At 32.1% G+C, this 12,089-nt stretch overlaps 1 long non-coding RNA gene across 1 annotated transcript in view; it reads right to left on the reverse strand.

The window, feature by feature from the left end:
- Positions 1-258: 258 nt before the first annotated feature.
- The window catches only part of LOC107998326 (uncharacterized), a 45,777-nt gene continuing 33,946 nt past the window's right edge, over positions 259-12,089 (reverse strand). Inside the window, exon 2 of the long non-coding RNA XR_009830057.1 lies at positions 259-2,249. This is a non-coding gene — a long non-coding RNA (uncharacterized LOC107998326). The remainder of the gene's footprint in view (positions 2,250-12,089) is intronic.

Here is a 12,089-nt window from a genome sequence, read left to right on the forward strand (position 1 = left end):
TACAGCCGTGAAAGAACGACGTTGATCCTCTGATCGGATTTCCCGCTAATCGCGTTCGCCCACTCTCTCTTGTTTCAGATCCTGCCTGTCGTCGATCAAATTCTTGGAAACTCGAATTTCCCCGGCCTTTTGTGTACTCGGAATGGAAAATCCAATCGGAAAGGGGAGAAGGGATAACGGGATGAAAGTCGAGATCTGACATTATTGAAATAATGAAAATGATGTTTCAGTTTCTAAGTAGTTTTAGGAGGTATACTTCTATTCGTAAGTCAAGTTTAATAACACATTATAAATTACATTCATGAATATTATAAATTGTAATGTAATATTAATTAATTAAGCATTGATATTTTAAGGAGACAAGGAGATATGAATTTATTTTAATATATAAAAGCATCGAGCAATAATAATAATAATAATTTATATTATTGATACAAAGCAAAACAAGAACATACAAAAATATCGATTGAGATTTATTTATTAAGTTCATCAACGTGAACTTGAATTATTTATAACTTGATGAATAAATCTCTATAAAGAGATATCCCATTTGTATAAATACTTTATTATGTTATTGTAATGGGTCCATTACAAAATTTTAATTCTTAAAAAATCGCAAAATTCATCAAAAAACTCGAAATATTCTCGTTCAAATCGTCCTATTCTTCCATTTTTTACTTATCCTATATTCTCTTATTTCTATTAATCCTCTTCCATTCCACGCGTCATCTCCGTCCTTGGATTCGTAATCCGACCGTTTTTCAACGTATCATCTGTCAGCCAGGGTGAATGGCGTCACATTTTCTCTCTGTGCCATCAAATCTGAGAACGGTTGCATTAGATTCACAAACATTTGCCGGTTCCCCAAGGGGGGGCCGAGGAGGAACGCCACGCAAGGATGGACACGGGCAAGTGCAATATTGAATTCCCGCAAGGGCTGCAAGGGGTCGGTGTTCCTCAACCCTTATCCCACCCCCTGCTCCATGCCCTCTGACAAATCTACGTCGTGGGGATCAGAGGTCCGTGCCATCTATATAAATTTAATAACACGAAATGACGTGACCTCCGCCTCCTCCAAGACTGTTCCATCCCAACTCCCACGTATCCCCCGACATCGATGCAGCAGACTACGTACATTCTTCCGCCTTTTTCCTCGCCCTTTCCTCCAACCCCGTGCCTCGTATACACCAGCTCGTAAAACTGATTTAAGATATATGATCGGTGGTAAGAAATTGCTTTCTCGACCGCGAAGTTAACCATTTGACGGAACGATCGAGGCTTTGGAGAAATTTTAACAGGTTTGGATTCTGTGTGTTCAGTATGAGATTTTTGAGTTGAGTATATCCATTTTTTTTTGGTTTCTTGAAGTTGAAGAAATGGAAGGGAGGAAAATTTAATTAATGTATTTCTTTTATTTAGAAAAATGAAATGGAAATTGAGTGTAATAGAAAATGGAGAAGGAAAAGTCTATAAGAATTTTTTAGGTTGATAATAATATTAAAAATATTGTAGATGAAGAATAAGTGATCTTTAGATAGTTTGAATAATAAGATCGAATAATAGGAAAAATGATTAGCGATTGAAAGAAGTCAATAGTGGTGAAACAATATATTTTTGCATATAAATTTTATAAAAAATAGGTAATTATTTATAATATATTATTTGTATATTATTTTATATTTTAAAATTATTAAACTTCTCCAGATCACTTCTTACATTTTATTTATATATTAATTTCTTTCTGACAAATATATCTTTTGAAAAAAATTTTAAAGTCAATTTTAATTCTAGACTAATACTATTATTGCAAATATTCCAGTTTTATTACCAGAAAATTAATGAGATCAGAAATTGAATATTAATCTAACATAAAAATATTGATTAATCAAACTTAAACGGGCTACAAAATAATACCTTATGAAGATACTTATTGTTCTTCAACGTTTATATTTTACTTAATGCCCTAAAGTTCGAAAATCGATTTTCAATAATAAATACCAGTCGTTGAACGTTGGTGAGCGCAAGTACTCGAGCTTGGCGAAGCCACGGTGTAATTTCTCGCCACGTCCTGGCGCTATAGATTATTTTATGTAAATACGGAACCGCGAGTGGTACTTGTCCATGCTCTGTCCTTTCCTCCATCGGACGCCACTCCATTCCTCTCCTTCTCTTTCTTTCTCCTCCCTTCTTCACGAACCACCATTCTCTCTTCTATTTAGCTTTTATTAATTCTTCGGATAACGCACTTCCTGGAAAGAAAGGGGAATTGATGAGTGAGTAATAATCTAATTTGGAAGAGAACGTTTTGGTGTGACGGTATTTCAATTTTTTAAATTTACATGAAGATAATCAATAACGTTGGTATAGGTTTTGGTTAATTTTAATAATAATGATTAATATTAATAAATGATTATATTGAATTTGACGTATCGTGGTTTACAATAAAGAAAATAACAATTCAAAAGGTCAATGAATTTTGAATGAATTAAGTATAAATATAAATATAAAAATAACATAATTCACTTCAAAATTCAAAGATATTCTGAAGCAATTAACTTGAATTATAATTAGTTGCAAATAACGCAAGCCAATAATATAAATGAATGAATTGTCGGACAAATAGAATTGGAAAATATTCGAGTGTCGAGCTAGTAGAATAGAACCGTATTCGGCGGTCGGAGTAGAGCAGAACGTTGCTTTGTCAGACCAATACGATTGAATCTAGCAAGGAAGATTAATAGTTATTTTTATGTGGCTATTCAAGGAAAGTGTTTGAAAGAATCAAATGTCTTTCGTGACAATTTTGCTCAGGAAACAGATCATGCAGCAAAGTGATACATCAATAAAATTTGATTAAATATTTTATTGTTATTTATGAAAAATTATTGCAGTGATCGATTTATTCTTATACTTTCAACCACTAAAATTTTATTTCGATATCTATATACTAGTTATATACTAGTTATCTCAAATATCAAAATGAAATTTTTTATGAGCAAAATTTATAATTTTTATTCTTTAGTCTTCATCACAGAACCAACTATAGCAACCAACCTTTGAATTTCTTTACTTTAACTTATTTTCATTGTAGTTAATATACTCAATGGAAAGAAATATACATATTAATAATAATTTTCATCAAAAGAATCAATAGACAATGAGAGCTGTGATCACTATAAGAAAATTCATGAAACATCTCAGCAAAAAACATATAAAACATGGAAAAACATCCATGCTTCAACTCATTTACGGACCAAGTTGGTGCTACGAGAAATCATAGAGTCAGTCTCCGGCCTACTCAAAGTCAGACGCAAGTGCACTTTGCACACTTGATCTGGTTGTCAGGCACGTTGGGTAGGTGAATCAATCCAAGCAATAATTTCCCGGGATTAATTGGCGAATGATTGACACGGTGATTCGAGAGGCCCTGGCGTGCACCCTTTCCGAGGCTCAAAGCTCGAATGCAGAAGGATAATTGGTTTCGCCGCTGCTGCAGAAGTAGCTCGCGTAAAGTCACTTACTTTGAATTTCCTGACACGAACGGATTAAACATCGGTGTTCCTCCGTAATCGATGCATTTCAATCAACACCGTCAATGCATTTAAACCAAACATTGTTGTTTGATACTTCATTAGTATCTATTTGTTATTTGATTTCATTGTTAAAACATAAAAGTGATTTTGTGGAATGAAATGATAGAACTTCTTTATGGATAGAAGGAGAAAAATTCTGTATTAATTTGCATTTCTTTTGATAGGATAAGTCAGTAGAATTTTTTACTTAAAAGTAATTCTTTAAGATTATTGTTACTGCATAATCTTATCTATATTCTGTCTCTTTTCTTTCTTATCTTCTATGCCAATCTCCTTTTATCTTCCATTAATTCTTCGGGTAATAGGCCAATCAGAGCGTAGTACAATTAAAATTAGATTAAGACGGTGTTACTTCATTTTTCTTATTTTTATTTCGAATTTTCAAATGATATATAATCGATGAAAAAGTTTATGAGCTACGAAATATTAATTCCAGCAATAATTTCAGTGAAAATCTATAAAAAGAAGCGGATTTAAATTTATCAAGACGTGTTAGATCTTTTTTTTCAAAAGTATTTCCTTGACTTTTGCGTAATCAAATTTCTTTAATTAAAAACACTTAAGATCCTGAATCGAAAATTTAAATTTAACGGTATATATCTATATTGGATCTTTTTTTTCGAAAGGTTTTTCCTTGACTTTTGCGTAGCCAAATCTCTTTAATTAAAAACACTTAAGATTTCAAGCATAAACTGAAAAGTTTTTGCTTTAACGCTTCAAATTGAATAGGATTGCGAGGAAGCCCTTTGAAGTGGTTTTGCCGGAACACTGCGCCGTTTGATCATGTCTCAAGCGTTATTACATTAAGCAACTTGTCGATTCAGTTGAAAATAGATATTTTTACTTTTCTTTTAAATCATATCCGATATGTTACTGGAAAATCATGTCAATATTTAACATAGGAAAAGTATTTTATGTATTTTTTATTACATTTCCTCCACATTTAACCAATTTATTGAATTTCAAACTGTGAAATTAAATTAAATTTCTCAAACGTTAAAATGAAATTACACAGATGTACACACTTTATGAAAATTCGATTCAATGAAGATTACCTCCAGGCTATATTGGATTATGAGAATAATATAATAGAGAAGAAAGATTTGTGTGATAAAAGTATTAATATGAAATTTATATAAATTAATAAAATATTTAAATTAAAATTGTATTATTTATACAATCACCGCTAATTAACGCTGTTTATTATTATATTATTATTATATATTATATCAAATTTACATATAATAAAATTATTTGGTAAAAATTTTTAAGTAAAAGATATCTATTAATGAAAAATAATAATTTTTCCACGATCAACGAAATAAATTTATAGGAGTAAGTTAATTTTGAGATCTCGAAATTTTCTGAAACTAAATAGTTTCCAGTTCGTGAATCCACATGAAAATTTTTGCTTCCTTTATTGTAAATTCAAAACTCTCGACATTCAGATAAAGAATAATTTCTAATAATTAACTTACAATAATATTAATTTTATTTTTATACAGCAAATAATAATCTGTCTCTTACATCGTTGATAAAATTTACTTTACGATAGCTCCTCTAAAAAAAAAGAAAATAGAATCTTTTACAAATCAAAAACAATACCCCAGAAGAAAAAAAAAAGAGAAAGAAAAGAAAAGGAAAAGAAAACACAAGTTTTCCAAAGTTTCCAGTTTCCAAACTTTTCAGTTTTGAGAGTTTCTAAGCCTGGCAAAGTTTCAGATTCGAGTTTCACGAATCTGAAAATCAGGTTTCGACCTATTCTTGAAGTTTACCCAACTCCATCCCCGTTGCACGAACGTTGTCGCGTGGCTCCTTTACTAATCGACCGGCAGCAGCGAGGAAAATTCGTGGAATTTCCAAATCGCTTAAAACAAACGTGTCGTTGCCATTGTTACATTCACTTTCAGACCGTGCTCCGTGTTAATCGAAGCGAGATGGATTCCTCTCGCGAAATTCCTGACAGCTCTTGTAAAACGATCGCGAGAACTGAAGCACGACACGTGCGACACCTTCGTGAAAGAACGAATTTCAAGTGCGATCCTATTACTTCGGTGGCGTCGTTAAACGACAACAGTATTGTTAATGCGATACCAGGAATTACCGTGAAAATTATTTGCATACACTTCTTCTCGGATAGCTCGCGTCCCATTCGCGTTTTTGTTGTAATTAGCGGGTTAAATGCCCTCTTGCTGAGATTAAACGGTAATCTTCTTCACATTTGGAGCTGAATGTTTGAAATAAATTAAAAATGAAATTTAGTAGAAGATTGAAATGTTTTTACGAGTAAATGATATTATTTTATTATAAATTTTATTTAAATTTGAAATATTTATTATTCGTTCAATTGAAATGTAATTGAAGATCATTATATTCTATTCTTCACTTCTCTTTTTTTTTGTTTATTTTTACACTGGAAATAGATTGAATTTTTTTAAATATTTTATGTTATAATTTTGTAGTATTGGAGATTGATTATTCGATATATGGTATCATTACTTAAAATTACAATAAAACACTATATAAATGAAAATTTATTATTGGAATTTACTAGTACTACTTGAACTCAATTTGAATTTTAATTACGAGTGTCACTCCATTTATATGAATAATAAGTATATAATTAGGAATATTGTATCTTTGACACAATTTTTGTCCTCGATAGAATGTACTCAAATATTTTTTGAAGGATAGTGCCAGTTGCACGTGATAGAACATCTTTTAAAATTGTTCCATTTAAATGAAGTATCCATTCATTCTTTCAAATTCGAGTACCATCGTGTGAAATATCCAGAGAAGCTGACTGAATCGATAACTGTAATTGAAAGGAATTTTCATATGTTTAATTAGATTATAGGATTCTGTGACCTGATTGAGAAATGACGGATTCGACATACAGTAAATGAAATTTACATGAAAGTTTTATGAATATTTATGACATGCGTCAGAAATTCTTTTCTTAAAAAATCAAATATCAATTGTAATAATAATTATATCTTGTTTGATTATCTGTGTCCAAAAATATGTAAATAGAATGATCTGTAATTGATAATATTGGACAATCAAGTGGATAATTATAATTAGATAGATTCAAAAAAATTTTCATTAAAATCTTATTATGAAGAGGATTTTTAATTAATTTTTAGTCAAGTGCTTAAATAAAATTATTGTGCATGTACAGGTAATTAAAACTAAATTCCATATAGTTTATCGAATGATATAACTTTTCAAATAAGCTTTGTTTGATATTTTTATACACGAACTTTTTTCATTATCTTAATCTCGAGAATCGATCCTTCGAAATTGCCCTACATTTTCTTAAACTTTTTTATACTTTTCAGTAGAGTATATGCTTAAAAAATATTTAAAATATATTGAATATCTAATCATTTGTAAATTCATATAAATATTAAAAATTAATGTATGCGACAAGCATGCGATGAAGAGAACATATCGAAAATTCTCGCTTTTCCTACAACAAAGAAGGATAAAAACAAAAGAAAAGGAGAGAAGAATTTAAACGAACGCTAGAGGGCAGCACCAGTCAAGGCATATCACATATTTTAAATCGAAGCAATAATAATTAAAAATATCTTGTATCTAATAATATAAAAAATTATCATTGTATAAATTATCAATATAAATGTAATCGTAAAAGGAAAATCAATCAATTTCATAACTTCAAATTATGCGCATATAATTAATATCTTATTAAATTATTGAAATCCATGGATTTCTATATTTGTATTCTCGTTTTCCTTTCGTCGAATACAATGAATCTTGGTCAAGTTATGCACCTAAAAGAAATATTCTTTAAATCCAAAGCTATCTCTTTCTTCTAATTTCACCAGGATGTATAACGAGCATCCAGAACTCGCAATATATTCGAGCAAGTCTTTCAGAAAAGGCATCCACTTGAGATACGAGAGTTGGGTAACTGTGCTCCTCCCTTTAGAGAGATCTCATCGATCTTTCGCTTCCTTCAAGCCTGCCCGCTTGCTTTACCATTCATTTCCGTTTTTCGTAATTCCCTCGTTGTGGTTTCTGCCTTTAGACAGCGCGTTATTTATTCGAGACGGAATACACCAAGTTCCGTTTGCACACCACGAGAGATCATTTGCGCCAATTTAAAGGAGCGCATCGTGGGGATGCGTGTGGTATAATTACGGTAGATTTCATTCCAAATTACATGTTTCGCGTTTCAGATAAATCCTCGAGCGTTTTCCAAGTGTCGTGGAAAGAGGAATGTTATTTATTTAACGTAACTTGTATAATTCGTTAAAATTTTTTCCTTCTTTATTATTTATGTCATTTTTTATATATTTATGAAAGATGAGTAAATTTATTCAGTTATTTAGTCGTGATATCAAAAAGGTATTGAAGATTTAAGAAGTATTTTTTTTCAATAATGATCATAGACAATTGCTGAATATCTCAAATATTTTTTATTACTTTTGATATATTACGTGCTTCGATAGCATTGTCTTTAACAATACACATGCAATTGTTAAATAGTTAAAAATTGTTTAATTTTTATTTTATAGTCACGAATAATCTAGTTACTTATTTACTTAAGAAATTTATAATTCCGTATCTAATAATAGAAGCATCTTCGATTCTTTTTTACTCTTTCTTCCATCGAATAATAGTATATATATAACAACAAAGACTACGAATCGATAATTTATCAATTTAAAACAGCAGACGTGACATGGATACGAAATTAAGTGGTGGAAGGAAAAATTTAATGTTCCTCCCTTTGACAGATTCGCACGATGCGTGCTTTCACGCGTCTTCACGAAGAGGGTTGTGGAGGGTAAACGCTGGAAATTTCGAACAGACACCCTTCACATTCCTCGATCCTTGTCCGTCAAAACTTGAGAGAAATGTTGGCTAATTCCTGACTGGGAAACAAATTCGAACGAACACTTTTTTCAACTTATCCAGGATCTTCTCCCTCCCTCGTTTATCATGGTCGAGTTTTTATTTTCGTTCCCGACATGTAAAGGAATTTTTCAATTAGTTTTGCAATTTTGGGATTGTGAAAAATGGACTTTTTGAGCGTGTTATGCACGTTATATTGTGGCGAAACCGGATGATGTTCAGTAAAATGGTAAACAACTCGAAGGTAATTGAAGGAATTTAAAGTTCTCGGTACTCTCAGAAAAGATTCTCAGAATCGAGGAGCTCGTTAAACGTTTCGCTGGATTAAGTGATGATAATATTGTTTGAGTATATTAGTTTCGATTCTCAAATATTCAATTTCTGTAATTTTATTGATGAATCCAAGAAACACGTGCGTATTTAACTTGTGCAATATTGTAATTTCACGTTAACGTAGTAAAATATAAAAGATAATACTATTATAATGCGTGTAAATTGAGTCGTATTAAAAAGATATATTTTTCAATGAAAAGAAATAAATGATTTGCAACATGAAGAAAACGTTGACTCGGATCATTTCAGATAACAGGAAGCTTGGATACGAAATTTTAATTTCAAATATATCCTTCCTGTTATTACAATATTTAAGATTTAATTCAGAAATCTATTAAATAATATAGATTATTACCAACTCTTTCAGAATTTTTTTGAAAAATTTGAAGTGAAAAATAATCCAAGGAAAACTACGTATTACGTAAAGAGACTACGAAGAATCAACTTGGAATATTAAAAAGTTTCAAATCGTAATTAGTGGGACACCGTTCTGCATCCGATGGTCTGTTATTATTCGAGGCTGGAAAGATCAAGGGGGTCGCAAGGGGGGAGGAGGCAGTAAAAATTTCCAATTTAAATTCCCGCCGACGCGTTTAAAAATTATTAAGACAGCGAGGATGCCTGAGCCGACAGGTAGTTTGCATTCGTGGCCGACTATAAAGATTCCACGTAGCTTCAACGAGTCGGTAATAGAGTCCGTGAGCAAGTCTCGCCGGGTGCTTGAAAGTTTTTCCTTCTCCTCTCGAAGGTGGAAGTGAAAGTTGCTCGAATCCGGAGCATCCTCAACTCTCAGAAGTAATATAGTGCGAACGTATGAGGCTGAAAAGATGATTGAAGATAAATGGCAAATGTATATTTGATTTGGTGAAATCTTATATTTGATTGAGGGACAATTGGTCAAATATTTAATTGGTTAAATATTTCAATGATGTGTAAATACGGTATTTCTTTTCTTTTCTTTTTTTTTTTAAATTATCGAATTGCTATGGCATATGAGTGGCGATAAAAGATATAATTTTATAGATTTATGACGTTCAAGCTATTGGTAGATTGTTTAGAAATAAGAATAAAATGGAAAATATGATTTTGAACGAAATTAAATGAAATAATAAACTCATTGAATTTTTTTCTTATTTGATTTTTGTTAAAAAATGTATGATCTTCTTAGTTAGTTTAAACTTTGAGCTTATGCTGTTGAAACAATTACGATCTTTGTGCTCGATGAAAGTTATTTCGTTTTATCCTGTTGTAAAGTCGTAACTTCATTAATATTTTCCTTTTAAACATGAATATATTCGCTAAACAAAGTTCTGACAGTCTTGGATTAAATTAATCCCGATAATTGCATACATACTTACATACGATGATACAAAAATTTACTTTCGAACTCTCTCTTATATAAATATAATTATACGTATAAATACAATTAATTTCTTCCACGCTCAAACAAAACTTATCTGCTTCAAATTTATCCGTAAATCAATTTAAAATTTCTATCCAAATTTTTATAAACTTCCAATTCAAATGTACACACAAATTATTTTGAATAAGAATGTGAATTTAAGATGAAAAAAAGATTGAACGTGCAAAATTAAAATTAAAAAAGAGAGAAGAAAATTACTTGATATCAAGCCTTCATGCTTCTAATTTAATAATTGCAAATTAATATTTCTTTCTTTCCTGTTTCTTTTATCACCCCGAGAAAATAAATTCTTCTTCGAGGTTCTTTTTAATCCCGCACAAGCGTCGAACGCTTCAAAGAAATTAATATTTTATAACGAGATTACGAGAGGGATCAGCGTACTTGGTAAGTTGCACAGTACATATGCACTCGGTAAGTCGTTCAGGAAAGCCGTGCACAAACAACGCAAACGTGAAGTTTGCAAACGTACGCCAAGTACATCAACCCACTTCCTGATATTCTTTTTCTTCTTCGCGCCACTTAGCTCACCGGATAAAAGCAACATGGGACGTTTCGTCCCAGAAACGGCGAGACACTTCTCGGGAACGTAACTTCCCCCGTAGAAATCCTTGCTTCGTGGGGCTTATCGCCATGCAAGCACGGTGGAGAAATACCGTTTTGAATGGTATAATACAAAGATTACGCGAGGGATGTGACTTAACGCGGCTCAATGAAGCTCAGACCGAGTTAATTAAATTTGCTGTGTCGCGGCAAGGACGAGGTGGCGAGGATATAAAGGTTGGAGAAGGAGAGTAAAAGCGAAAGGGACGAAGTAAAAAAATTATATAACGAGAAGAAATGTGCATGCAGATTAGGAAAGAGAAACAAGAAAAGAAGATACAAGGTAAGGTACTTTATAAGGAGAGATTAAGATACGAGGAAAAGAATGTTGAGAGGGTTTATGAATTTATAGAGGTCCATTATTGTTTGCGAGTTGTCAAGAATATAGAAGTATTAAAAGAAAGTAGAGAATACGAAGAACTAAGTAGAAAGAGTAGTACATATCCATAAGGGAGTAACGAAGAAAGTTTTGGAGAATGGGTGAAAAAGAAAGACGAGAGAATAGTGTTAATGTTAAAAACAAATTGATTAAAATAAGAATGATATTGAGCAAATATCATCGAAAATTGATAAAATACAGAAAGAAGGAATATGAAATAACAAGGGAATCTTTTTATCTGTATTTTTTGAATAACACATAAATTTTTCAAGATTATCCTCGTAACAGAAGAAAGTACAGCATATAAAGAAAAATAGACTAGTAAAAAAAAAAAATTGCAAAAAATAGTTACCACAGAATAAAAAGGGGGTTTAAGGAAACAAGAACACACTGTCAAGAAACTAAACAACCGCATAAAATGTGTAAAGAAGGAGGGAATAAGCCCATGTAAGCGGGAAGAAGAAAGGAAAATAGACCAGAAAGTAGATTGCCATTGTAATGGCGTCATTTCTTCCTTTCTTCCTTTCAACCCTTTGGTAAGAACACACGTCACACGTGTTTCGGATGCCTAGGTTGGTCCAAAGGTGGAGCGTTGTGTGTATGCCAACGTGTAAAGATGGTATATCGAAACGTGTTTGCACGTGTTTGTTCACCAGTTCGAGCCTCGAATCGTCGAACGAAGTGTTCTCCGCCTCTCTCGACCGTCACGTGTATCAAAGCGGGTTAAAGTCGACCCGAGCAAACCGCCCTCCCTCTCTACCCCCCTCACGCACACCTCAGCTATCCACTTCACTGAAACATGCCACCCACTTCACCGACGAAATAATATTCCATGTAATCTCCAACGCTCAAACGAAACTTGAGTGGATGCAAAATG

Source organism: Apis cerana, linkage group LG6 (assembly GCF_029169275.1).
Source record: "Apis cerana isolate GH-2021 linkage group LG6, AcerK_1.0, whole genome shotgun sequence".
Taxonomy (NCBI): Eukaryota; Metazoa; Arthropoda; class Insecta; order Hymenoptera; family Apidae; genus Apis; species Apis cerana.